The sequence below is a fragment of the Oncorhynchus nerka genome, linkage group LG15 (assembly GCF_034236695.1).
Source record: "Oncorhynchus nerka isolate Pitt River linkage group LG15, Oner_Uvic_2.0, whole genome shotgun sequence".
Taxonomy (NCBI): domain Eukaryota; kingdom Metazoa; phylum Chordata; class Actinopteri; order Salmoniformes; family Salmonidae; genus Oncorhynchus; species Oncorhynchus nerka.
This window is the reverse complement of record NC_088410.1, coordinates 33,976,447-33,988,581: the sequence shown is the minus strand read 5'-3', so window position 1 is coordinate 33,988,581 and position 12,135 is coordinate 33,976,447. Positions and strand designations below refer to the sequence as shown.

Genomic DNA, 12,135 nt, shown 5'->3' with positions numbered 1-12,135 from the left:
TTCCCCAAATACAAGTGTGCCAAGACTTGAGGCTGTAGTCGCTGCCAAAGGTGCTTCAACATAGTACTGAATAAAGGGTCGGAATATGTAAATGTATTATGTCATTTTTTAAATTTGTAATTTAAAAAATGACATTAAATTTGTAATAAATTTGCAAACATTTATATACCTGTTTTTGCTTTGTCATTATTGGGTATTATTTGTAGATTGAGCGGGGGGGTTTAAGACATTTTTGTAACGATATGGAAAAATTCAAGGGCTGTTTTGTTTATACAGCGACCCAGGGCACTATCTTTCACATTTGCCAAATTCAATTCTCTTCCCTTCTAAAGCAAAGCCCAATTGTGATTTAGTAAGCTGTCAAGTCGCTCTGTCTGGCCACGAATGGGCTTAGAGCCAATGCTCATGTCTTAGATTTGGGAGGCAACTTGGTGTAGGAGATGAGGGATAGAATATTTCACTGCCGCAGCATCACTATCTCACCGTGTGTGTGAAGCACAGAGACAGACTGCCAATTTGTACAAAGCATAAAGAGGCTTGCCATCTGATGGTAGAAATGTGCAGAGAAACAATGCATGACAGGCTGCACTTCTAAAACAGTTACTTTACGTACATATAACAATGCAATAGAAAGTGAGGCTGAGCAAATAGCCTTTTCCTCTGTCAATTCTAGAATGGAGAAGAGTCTCATTGCCAGGCGTGACACTGAGCCAGTATGACATCCTCTTTGTATTTTTTCCAACAGCCAAGGTGGGGAAGACTTCCCTGATCATGTCGCTGGTCAGCGAGGAGTTCCCACAGGTGGTACGTAAAAAAGCTTCCTGGAACCTCTGTGTTTAGTAAATAGATTTAATAATGTCTATTCAGCCTATGAAGCACTTTTCTCAAACTGAGAGTGCTTTGAATTGTATCGGGTAGACTGTTAACTCCCCGTGGGAGATGCACATCTTGATGATCAGCAGTAATACTAATAAACAGTTATAATACATGCATTACCTACAGTTGAAGTTGGAAGTTTACTTACACCTTAGCCAAATACATTTAAACTCAGTTTTTCACAATTCCTGACATTTAATCCTAGTAAAAAAATCCCTGTTTTAGGTCAGTTAGGATCATCACTTTTATTTTATGTGAAATGTCAGAATAATAGTAGGGAGAATTATTTACATTTAACATTTAAGTCATTTAGCAGACGCTCTTATCCAGAGCGACTTACAAATTGGTGCATTCACCTTATGACCTCCAGTGGAACAGTAGTGCATCTAAATCTTTTCAGGGGGAGTGGGGGTGAGAGGGATTACTTTATCCTATCCTAGGTATTCCTTAAAGAGGTGGGGTTTCAGGTGTCTCCGGAAGGTGGTGATTGACTCCGCTGTCCTGGCGTCGTGAGGGAGTTTGTTCCACCATTGGGGGGCCAGAGCAGCGAACAGTTTTGACTGGGCTGAGCGGGAACTGTACTTCCTCAGTGGTAGGGAGGCGAGCAGGCCAGAGGTGGATGAACGCAGTGCCCTTGTTTGGGTGTAGGGCCTGATCAGAGCCTGGAGGTACTGAGGTGCCGTTCCCCTCACAGCTCCGTAGGCAAGCACCATGGTCTTGTAGCGGATGCGAGCTTCAACTGGAAGCCAGTGGAGGGAGCGGAGGAGCGGGGTGACGTGAGAGAACTTGGGAAGGTTGAACACCAGACGGGCTGCGGCGTTCTGGATGAGTTGTAGGGGTTTAATGGCACAGGCAGGGAGCCCAGCCAACAGCGAGTTGCAGTAATCCAGACGGGAGATGACAAGTGCCTGGATTAGGACCTGCGCCGCTTCCTGTGTGAGGCAGGGTCGTACTCTGCGGATGTTGTAGAGCATGAACCTACAGGAACGGGCCACCGCCTTGATGTTAGTTGAGAACGACAGGGTGTTGTCCAGGATCACGCCAAGGTTCTTAGCGCTCTGGGAGGAGGACACAATGGAGTTGTCAACCGTGATGGCGAGATCATGGAACGGGCAGTCCTTCCCGGGAGGAAGAGCAGCTCCGTCTTGCCGAGGTTCAGCTTGAGGTGGTGATCCGTCATCCACACGGATATGTCTGCCAGACATGCAGAGATGCGATTCGCCACCTGGTCATCAGAAGGGGGAAAGGAGAAGATTAATTGTGTGTCGTCTGCATAGCAATGATAGGAGAGACCATGTGAGGTTATGACGGAGCCAAGTGACTTGGTGTATAGCGAGAATAGGAGAGGGCCTAGAACAGAGCCCTGGGGGACACCAGTGGTGAGAGCACGTGGTGTGGAGACGGATTCTCGCCACGCCACCTGGTAGGAGCGACCTGTCAGGTAGGACGCAATCCAAGCGTGGGCCGCGCCGGAGATGCCCAACTCGGAGAGGGTGGAGAGGAGGATCTGATGGTTCACAGTATCGAAGGCAGCCGATAGGTCTAGAAGGATGAGAGCAGAGGAGAGAGAGTTAGCTTTAGCAGTGCGGAGCGCCTCCGTGATACAGAGAAGAGCAGTCTCAGTTGAATGACTAGTCTTGAAACCTGACTGATTTGGATCAAGAAGGTCATTCTGAGAGAGATAGCGGGAGAGCTGGCCAAGGACGGCACGTTCAAGAGTTTTGGAGAGAAAAGAAAGAAGGGATACTGGTCTGTAGTTGTTGACATCGGAGGGATCGAGTGTAGGTTTTTTCAGAAGGGGTGCAACTCTCGCTCTCTTGAAGACTGAAGGGACGTAGCCAGCGGTCAGGGATGAGTTGATGAGCGAGGTGAGGTAAGGGAGGAGGTCTCCGGAAATGGGCTGGAGAAGAGAGGAGGGGATAGGGTCAAGCGAAAATTTATTTTAACTTTCATCACATTCCCAGTGGGTCATACGTTTTCATACACTCAATTAGTATTTGGTAGTATTGCCTTTAATTGTTTAACTTGGGTCAAACATTTCAGGTAGCCTTCCACAAGCTTCCCACAATAAGCTGGGTGAATTTTGTCCCATTCCTCCTGACAGAGCTGGTGTAACTGAGTCAGGTTTGTAGGCCTCCTTGCTCGCACACGCTTTTTCAGTTCTGCCCACAAAGTTTCTATGGGATTGAGGTCAGGGCTTTGTGATGGCTACTCCCAAGTCCTTACGCCATTTTGCCACAACTTTGGAAGTATGCTTGGGGTCATTGTCCATTTGGAAGACCCATTTGCGACCAAGCTTTAACTGCCTGACTGATTTCTTGAGATGTTGCTTCAATATATCCACCAAATTTTTCTCCCTCATGATGCCATCTATTTTGTGAAGTGCACCAGTCCCTCCTGCAGCAAAGCACCCCCACAACATGATGCTGCCACCCCCTTGCTTCAGGGTTGGGATGGTGTTCTTCTGCTTGCAAGCCTCCCCTTTTTCCTCCAAACATAACGATGGTCATTATGGCCAAACAGTTCTAGTTTTGTTTCATCAGACCAGAGGACATTTCTCCAAAAAGTATGATGTTTGTCCCCATGTGCAGTTGCAAACCGTAGTCTGGCTTTTTTTATGGTGGTTTTGGAGCCGTGGCTTCTTCCTTACTGAGCAGCCTTTCAGGTTATATATAGGACTCGTTTTACTGTGGATATAGATACTTTTGTACCTGTTTCCTTCAGCATCTTCACAAGGTCCTTTCCTGTTTTTCTGGGATTCATTTGCACTTTTCGCACCAAAGTACGTTCATCTCTAGGAGACAGAACGCGTCTCCTTCCTGAGCGGTATGACGGCTGCGTGGTACCACGGTGTTTATACTTGCGTACTATTGTTTGTACAGATGAACTTGGTACCTTCAGGCATTTGGAAATTGATCCCAAGGATGAACCAGACTTGTGGTCTACAATTTTTTTTCTGAGGTCTATGCTGATTTCTTTATATGTTGCCATGATGTCAAGGAAAGAGGCAGTGAGTTTGAAGGTAGGCCTTGAAATAGATCCACAGGTACGCTTCCATCAGAAGCTTCTAAAACCCTGACATAATTTTCTGGAATTTTCCAAGCTGTTTAAAGGCACAGTCAACTTAGTGTATGCAAACTTCTGACCCACTGGAATTGTGATACAGGGAAATAATCTCTCTGTAAACAATTGTTGTAAAAATGACTTGTGTCATTCTTGTCATCCAACTTGCCACAACTATAGTTTGTTGACAAGAAATGTGTGGAGTGGTTGAAAAACGAGTTTTAATGACTTCAACCTAAGTGTATGTGAACTTCCGACTTCAACTGTATGTAGAATGTCCGTTTTGAGTATCCCATTGGTGTCTCTTTATGATGGTCATCCTTGGTTGGTTCCTTGTAACAGGTGCCCTACCGGGCTGAAGAGATCACCATACCGGCAGACGTCACCCCAGAGAGAGTTCCTACACACATAGTAGACTACTCAGGTACTGTAACTGTACTAACAGTGTAGCTATATAATGTGTACCATACATCTGTTGTACTATGCCAACCATGGATACGCATGTTACTGTACATTCAAGCCACACTGAACTACTACACTAATACTGTCCTGTTGTTCACGCACTGCATGTTTTAACATGCACAGAGGCGGAACAAACAGATGAGCAGTTCTCTTCAGAGATATCAAAGGTAATATTAGAATCAATGTCCAGTATTGTAGAAAGATGTGTGTCGAGGTTTGAGAGTGCTGCCGAGTCCAGATTGTCATGGCTGTCGCTCCCTTTACAGGCCAATGTGATTTGCATAGTGTACGCCTGATTTGCATAGTGTACGCCTGATTTGCATAGTGTACGCCGTCAACAACAAGAAGTCCATTGAGAAGGTGAGTTTAGTCATAGTACTTGACATAGCCTAGGCTATTTAATTGTATTTGTGTTTTCTTGAAGTACTGTATGCACATTGTTTTGATATCAGCCAGTTCACACTCATGTTTGCTTTTTGTATCTTCACCATCTTGTTTCCCTTTAGGTGACCAGCCATTGAATTCCACTTATAAATGACAACACAGACAAGGACAGCAGGTGAGGGATACAGTCTAGGTTTAGTTGTGGTTCTTATGGGTGGTTCGTATGTGGCCCAGTTCCTGTATGAGCTTTGCAATGGTTACGCTATCGTCTTAATGACCTATGACATGAAGAGTATGGGGTTTGTTGCAGTGTGGTAGTGGGTATTCAATGTGGTATGTGTGTTGCAATACTCAACCACTACCAGGGTTCACCCAACTGGGTCACTGTAAAAGGCACTCTACTTGAAGTTACATGAATATGTTTTCTCCTAAATTGATGATATATACATGGATGCTTTCCTAAAGTTTTGAAAGAGATGGGCACGAGTCATAGACACAAGTCCACGCTTTTCACAACGAGAGTAATTTCAGTAAATGTACACATTTTCTCAGTAGAACAGCAGTCTAGAAGTACAACAAGTCATGATGAGCCTAGCTTCATGCACGCAGGCCCGCCACTTGATAATATTATTTCCAGGAAGTGCAATTGAGATCAAATATATTTATTTTCCGAGGAATACTTCACCAGAATAAAAAACTTTCACACACTACAATTGCATGATTTGATGTCTGGATTGGGAAAACAGCCCTGAATGTACAGCTTTAAGACCTAGTAAATAACTCTATTTAAAAGCAATCCAATCAACCATTTACAACCTTTCTCTCTGTCCTCCCCTCCCCCTATAGGGTTCCTGTCATCCTGGTCGAGAACAAGTCTGACCTGGTGGAACACAGCAGCATGGAGACCATCCTGCCCGTCATGAACCAGTACACTGAGATAGAGACATGTGTGGAGGTGAGACTGCCAGAGGGCTTCTGTACTGAGTCACCCACTGTGTTGTAGCACCGTGACTTCACTACCCAGAGTAGTGATGCATCACCAGATATTGCATAGAGGCTGCTGGCTAAAAGCCACTGACCTACAGTGGTTCGTCCTTTAAAAGTTGCAGCGTACTGCGGCACAGCTTGTGTGGTGCTGCAGAATTCTATGGCACGTTATTTAATCACTGGTACCATTAATGCTAGTTAGTGCTAGTTTGACCACCAGAGGGCATCTTTGAGAAGCATTTGATAGCCTTCAATAGTGGCTGTATTAGAGAATTCAAACCCTTTTTTTGTAAGAACATGGCATATGGGACTGATTTTAATACATTTTGCTAAAATAATTTGATTCATATTATGGTGTTTCTATTCCAAGAAAAACGAAAAACCCTCTGGGTTTCCATTAGGATGGAACGGAAAATATGGCTCTGTACAACGTGACGGTCGGCTACAGTACTGGGCTATTTAGCTGAAGAATCCCTTTGTCGTACGGGCGCATGGGAGACCGGGGTTCAATTCCCCGACGGGGAGGAAGGAGAAAGCTGTTCTTGTAAATAAGAATTTGTTCTTAACTGACTTGCCGAGTTAAATAAAGGTCCCACTAAGAGCATTTTGCCATGCAGTGTCTTAGACAGCTGCGCCACCAACACAGAGAGGTGTTGGTAACGGTATATTGTCCTGCCAACAGTCCATAATGGACTATTATAATACTGTACATGGTGTCCAGGTCAGGATAACCAAAACTATCAGGGCTATTATTAGTGCAATGCCCCTTAAGGTGTTGCTCTGTGCTACCCAGTGGGGCGGGTTGGGGGTCCACGCCCCCCCCTCCTCCTCCCTTCCCCATGGGCTAGGTCCGTCTTCTTTGCGTGGCTCTGCGGCCCATCCCGTGCCCCCTGCCCTTGTGACTTGAACCTCGCGCGCTTTCAGTGGATACAGCTGGAGAACTGCAAGGCAATCCTATTGTGCACCACTCGAAAAAAAGTACCCAATTGTTATACTTGAGTAAAAGTAAAGATGCCTTCATAGAAAATGACTCAAGTAATAGTGAAAGTCACCCAGTAAAATACTACTTGAGTAAAAGTCTAAAATTATTTAGTTTTAAATATACTAGATTATCAAAAGTAAACAATTTCTAATTCCTTATATTAAGCAAACCAGATGGCACCGTTTTTTTGTTTTCTTAATTTACGGATAGCCAGAGGCACACTCCAACACTCGGGCATAATTTATTAACAAAGAATGTTTGTTTAGTGAGTCCGCCAGATTAGAGGCTGTCAGGATGACCAGGTATTAGGGTGTGAATTAGACCATTTTCCTGTCCTGCTAAGCATTCAAAATGTAACGAGTACTTTTGGGTGTCATGGAAAATGTATGGAGTAAAAAGTATAGTTGAAGTCGGAAGTTTACGTACACTTTTTGGTTCGAGTCATTAAAACTACAACCACTCCTCAAATTTCTTGTTAGCAAACTATAGTCGGTTAAAACATCTACTTTGTGCATGACACAAGTAATTTTGCCAACAATTGTTTACTAACAGATTATTTCACTGTATCACAATTCCAGTGGGTCAGAAGTTTACAAACACTAAGTTGACTGTGCCTTTTAAACAGCTTTCCAGAAAATGATGTCATGGCTTTAGAAGCTTCTGCTAATTGACATCATTTGAGTCAATTGGAGGTGTACCTGTGGATGTATTTCAAGGCCTACCTTCAAACGCAGTGCCTCTTTGCTTGACATTATGGGAAAATCAAAAGAAATCAGACAGAATCAGACCTCAGAAAAAAATTGTAGACCTCCACAATTTCCAAATGCCTGAAGGTACAACGTTCATCTGTACAAACAATAGTACGCAAGTATAAACACCATGGTACCACGCAGTCATCATACCTCTCAGGAAGGAGACGCATAATGTATCCTCGAGATGAACATACTTTGGTCAGAAAAGTACAAAATCAATCCCAGAACAACAGCAAATGACCTTGTGAAGATGCTGGAGGAAACAGGTACAAATGTATCTATATCCACAGTAAAATTTGTCTTATATCGACATAACCTGAAAGGCCATTCAGCAAGGAAGAAACCACTGCTCCAAAACCGCCACAAAAAAGCCAGACTACGATTTGCAACTGCACATGGGGACAAAGATTGTACTTTTTGGAGAAATGTCCTCTGGTCTGATAAAAACATAAATAGAACTGTTTGGCCATAATGAGCATCGTTATGTTTGGAGGAGAAAGGGGGATTCTTGCAAGTCGAAGAACACCATCCCAAACGTGAAGCACGGGGGTGGCAGCATCATGATGTGGGGGTGCTTTGCTGCAGGAGGGACTGGTGCACTTCACAAAATAGATGGCATCATGAGGTAGGGAAATTATGTGGATATATTGAAGCAACATCTCAAGACATCAATCAGGAAGTTAAAGCTTGGTCGCAAATGGGTCTTCCAAATGGACAATGACCCCAAGCATGCGTTGTGGCAAAATGGCTTAAGGACAACAAAGTCAAGGTATTGGAGTGGCCATCACAAAGCCCTGACCTCAATCATATAGACAATTTGTGGGCAGAACTGAAAAAGCGTGTGTGAGCAAGGAGGCCTACAAACCTGACTCAGTTACACCAGAACTGTCAGGAGGAATGGGCTAAAACTCACCCAAATTATTGAGGGAAGCTTGTGGAAGGTTCCCCGAAGCAATTGACCCAAGTTAAACTAAGGCAACGCTACCAAATACTAATTGAGTGTATGTAAACTTCTGACCCACTGGGAATGTGATGAAAGAAAGAAAAGCTGAAATAAATCATTCTCTCTACTATTATTCTGACATTTCACATTCATAAAATAAAGTGGTGATCCTAACTGACCTAAGACATGGAATTTTTACTTGGATTAAATGTCAGGAATTGTGAAACTGAGTTTAAATGTATTTGGCTAAGGTGTATGTAAAGTTCCGACTTCAACTGTATGTACATTGTTTTCCTTAGGAATGTAGTGAAGTAAAAGTAGTAAAAAAATATAAATAGTAAAGTACAGATAACTCAAGAAAACGACTTAAGTAGTACTTTATTTTTACTGAAGTATTTCACACCACTGCACTTATTGCTCTTACAGAGGAGTGATACACCTTCAGATGTAGCACAGGGGCTGCACTGACGATAAATCAATCAACTGTTTAAAGAGTGGCTTGAACAGTTCTAGTATCTATTAAAGATGTATAGTAGGGGTGGTGCCTATATTGTAGCCGTCCTTCTTCTACAGCTTTTGGTGTGCTGCTATACAGCCTACAAAGATTACATGTTGTAAATCTAAATCTGTAGGGTTTAAAGCTGGTCCCAGCTTGACATTCTCTATATATGTAGCTTTTACCGTCATCATGCAGGGTGACAGTGTATATAGTCTTTGTATGGACTCACTAAGACTATATGTTGTGCTTGTTTACTGTATATGCACTTAAGCTATAAAACCAATGTTGGGCATTATTTATGAGTATGACCTTCACCCAGACACGCTTCATGCTATTTTTCTCATGGTGGGAATTCCATGGGTCAATCATGTGTTTAGCGTGACACACGGGTCAGTTTGGTATTGGTTTCAGTCTAGACTCTTAATGGAGCTATTGCTAAGGGATTTCTATAGCTTGCTCAAGTCGGTATGTGAGTGTACATGCATTTTTCGAGAAATATTAAGCCTAATGGACAGGTTGCGTGTCAATGTGCGTGTGTGTGCTCCTCGTCCTAGAGGTGTACTATGGATACGTTTGATTGTCAATTGAAGGAAACAGACTTGACAATCAAACTGATCCAATCAAGCCTGGAGTTTGACCCCCATGGCTCTCCTCCACCCAGCTAGCCATAGAGGCATGTCCACAGTTCAGCTTGGCTGCTAACTCCTCCATGTTTCACAGACTGTCTAATTAGTATTGGCTTATCCCTCAGACCAATCCCCGGCTGGTAGATCCTCCCAGGCCCCAGCCAGCCAGGTCACTATGGAGACCGATCTTGAACACTACTATACTCTACTGTAAACAACTCTCACTTTCCTGACCCATCTAGTGGAAAGAGAGGGAGTTTGCCGTGCACGGCTTAAAGATAGAATCCTCATCTCAGCACCTTTGTTATTGTTTTGTGGACGAAACAGAGGTGAGGTGCGTCGAGCAGCTTGCAATGTTCGTTGTTTGCAGTAACTTCTTTGTTGTTGTAATATCCCAAATGGACGTGGCTGTTTTCACAATTTTAAAGATTCCAGCTTTAAGTATTTTAGTTCTGCACAGGAACTGCGTTGTTGTTTTTTTGGTATGTTGGTAAATATTAGTTCAGGATGAATGAAATTCATATTTTGTATGTTCTTCTTTCTGTATTTCCGTAACTTTATTTTTTTAGTGTTCAGCAAAGAACCTAAAGAACATATCTGAGTTTACTACGCCCAAAAGGCTGTCCTGCACCCCACTGGCCCTTTATACTGTCCAGAGGAGAAACGGGTAAAGAGTGAAGATGCCCTGTTGACAGAATGTTACAGAATAAGAATTGTTCATAAAGTCTCACATTTAGTTTGAGGCCAACTGTGTCATTATACTGTTGATTGGACTTGATTCCCAGATGAAGCCTGCTTGCATCAAAGCGCTGACTCGCATCTTCAAGGTGTCAGACCTGGACAACGATGGGATTCTCAATGATAACGAGCTCAACTTCTTCCAGGTGAGTTTTCAACTCTGTGACTCTGACTCCTACAGCAGAACAAGTGCACTAACAAGTTCACTAGCCCTTTTCCTTTCAGGTGAAGGGTTCAAATAGTTATTTCAGTGTTTTCCTTGTCAGCTTTGGGGATGTGTTTGTGTGTGTGTGCGTGTGCAGAGGACATGCATCAATGCCCCACTGGCGTCTCAGGCTCTGGAGGATGTGAAGAACGTTGTGAGGAAGAATGTGATCGACGGTGTGTGTGACAACGGCCTCACCCTTAAAGGTATGCTCTATTGACAAAGGGAGGGAGCGAAGACAATGAACTTCCTGTTGATCCAAATGTGTGTCCTTTTCTGTTTCTTTGACATCTCAGTCCTGCATTTCTTATAAAACTAGTCGCACCTTTCTGAAGCACCATGTTGGGGTATGTTGGGGTATGTTTGAATAATGTCCCATATTCCACATTCCGAACACACACTGTAGTTGACCTATATCATGGTGGTGGTCCTCAGGGTTCCTGTTCCTCCACACCCTCTTCATCCAGAGGGGGAGACATGAGACCACCTGGACGGTCCTCAGGAGGTTCGGCTACGACGACGACCTGGAACTCCACCAGGACTACCTGTTGGGAGTGGGTGCCTGTTTCTGCAGGTCCACTACAACCTGTTCCTCCAGGGTGTACTGTCTTCTTCTACACCCATACCCCAACAAATTATTTCCCATATTAGTGATGGGGAGGGGAAATCAATACAGTTTCATATCGGTATGTTATTATTGATGAAATATTGTATCATTTTGACAATATCGTAAAATATTATTTTTACGCTAGTGGCCTGTACCTGCAACAAGACTCCAGTATTTTTCCTTCATAGCTTGTTCTCAATCTTCTTTTTAAATAGGGAGACAATTTTTCAGCGCTTTTTTTTCTTTCAATGACTGATCAAAACTAGTTTTTTCTTGTCCCTCTGCAGCAAACATGGTGAGCAGTATGTTTGGAAAATCAAATCGCAATAAAAACAGTATCGAATCGCAATACGTATCGTGGTAATATTGTATCGTGGCAATTACCAGGCCTACCTATTAGTGTGCATGTCTTTACCTCTACCCACAGGCACAGATATTGACTGTTCTGTGTGCTTAGTTCATCATGCTTTTATTGCCTTTGTGTTCCTCGGGACGATCTGAGCCTTAGAGACTTCCAATAAGTAATAATAAATATCAACATTGATTCCCATGCAGAAATACACTTAGGCTTCACCCAGTACAACAAAAGATGTCTGCCTCCCTTCTTTCAGATTGAGACGAGCCACTAAGCCCCAGTACAGTCAGGATTAACATCATCCCCCTTCTGGCTCTGACCTCAATTACCCACAAGTCTCTCTCTCTCCCCCCTGCAGAGCGTCCATTGAGGACACCATAATTGAATCTGTGTTCTTATTTATCTCGTAATCTTTCCAGGATTCTCCATCTAACTGGTGTGTGTGTGTGTGTGTGTGTGTGTGTGTGTTCCCCACCTCTACTGTACCTCCAGGTTGAAAATACCTCCAGACTGCACCACCGAGCTGAATCACAATGCCTACCTCTTCCTCCAGAGTGTCTTCGACAAACATGACAAGGTATTGACCTTTCCTGTGGTAAATGATGCCATTTGAATTTGGAGCCAACATTTCAGACTAACAAAAGTCAAACCGTTTC

General features: G+C 43.5%; 1 pseudogene; it reads left to right on the top strand.

Moving 5' to 3' along the window:
* Positions 1 to 12,135, top strand: part of LOC115142465 (mitochondrial Rho GTPase 1-A-like) — a 42,186-nt pseudogene that overhangs the window by 4,750 nt on the left and 25,301 nt on the right.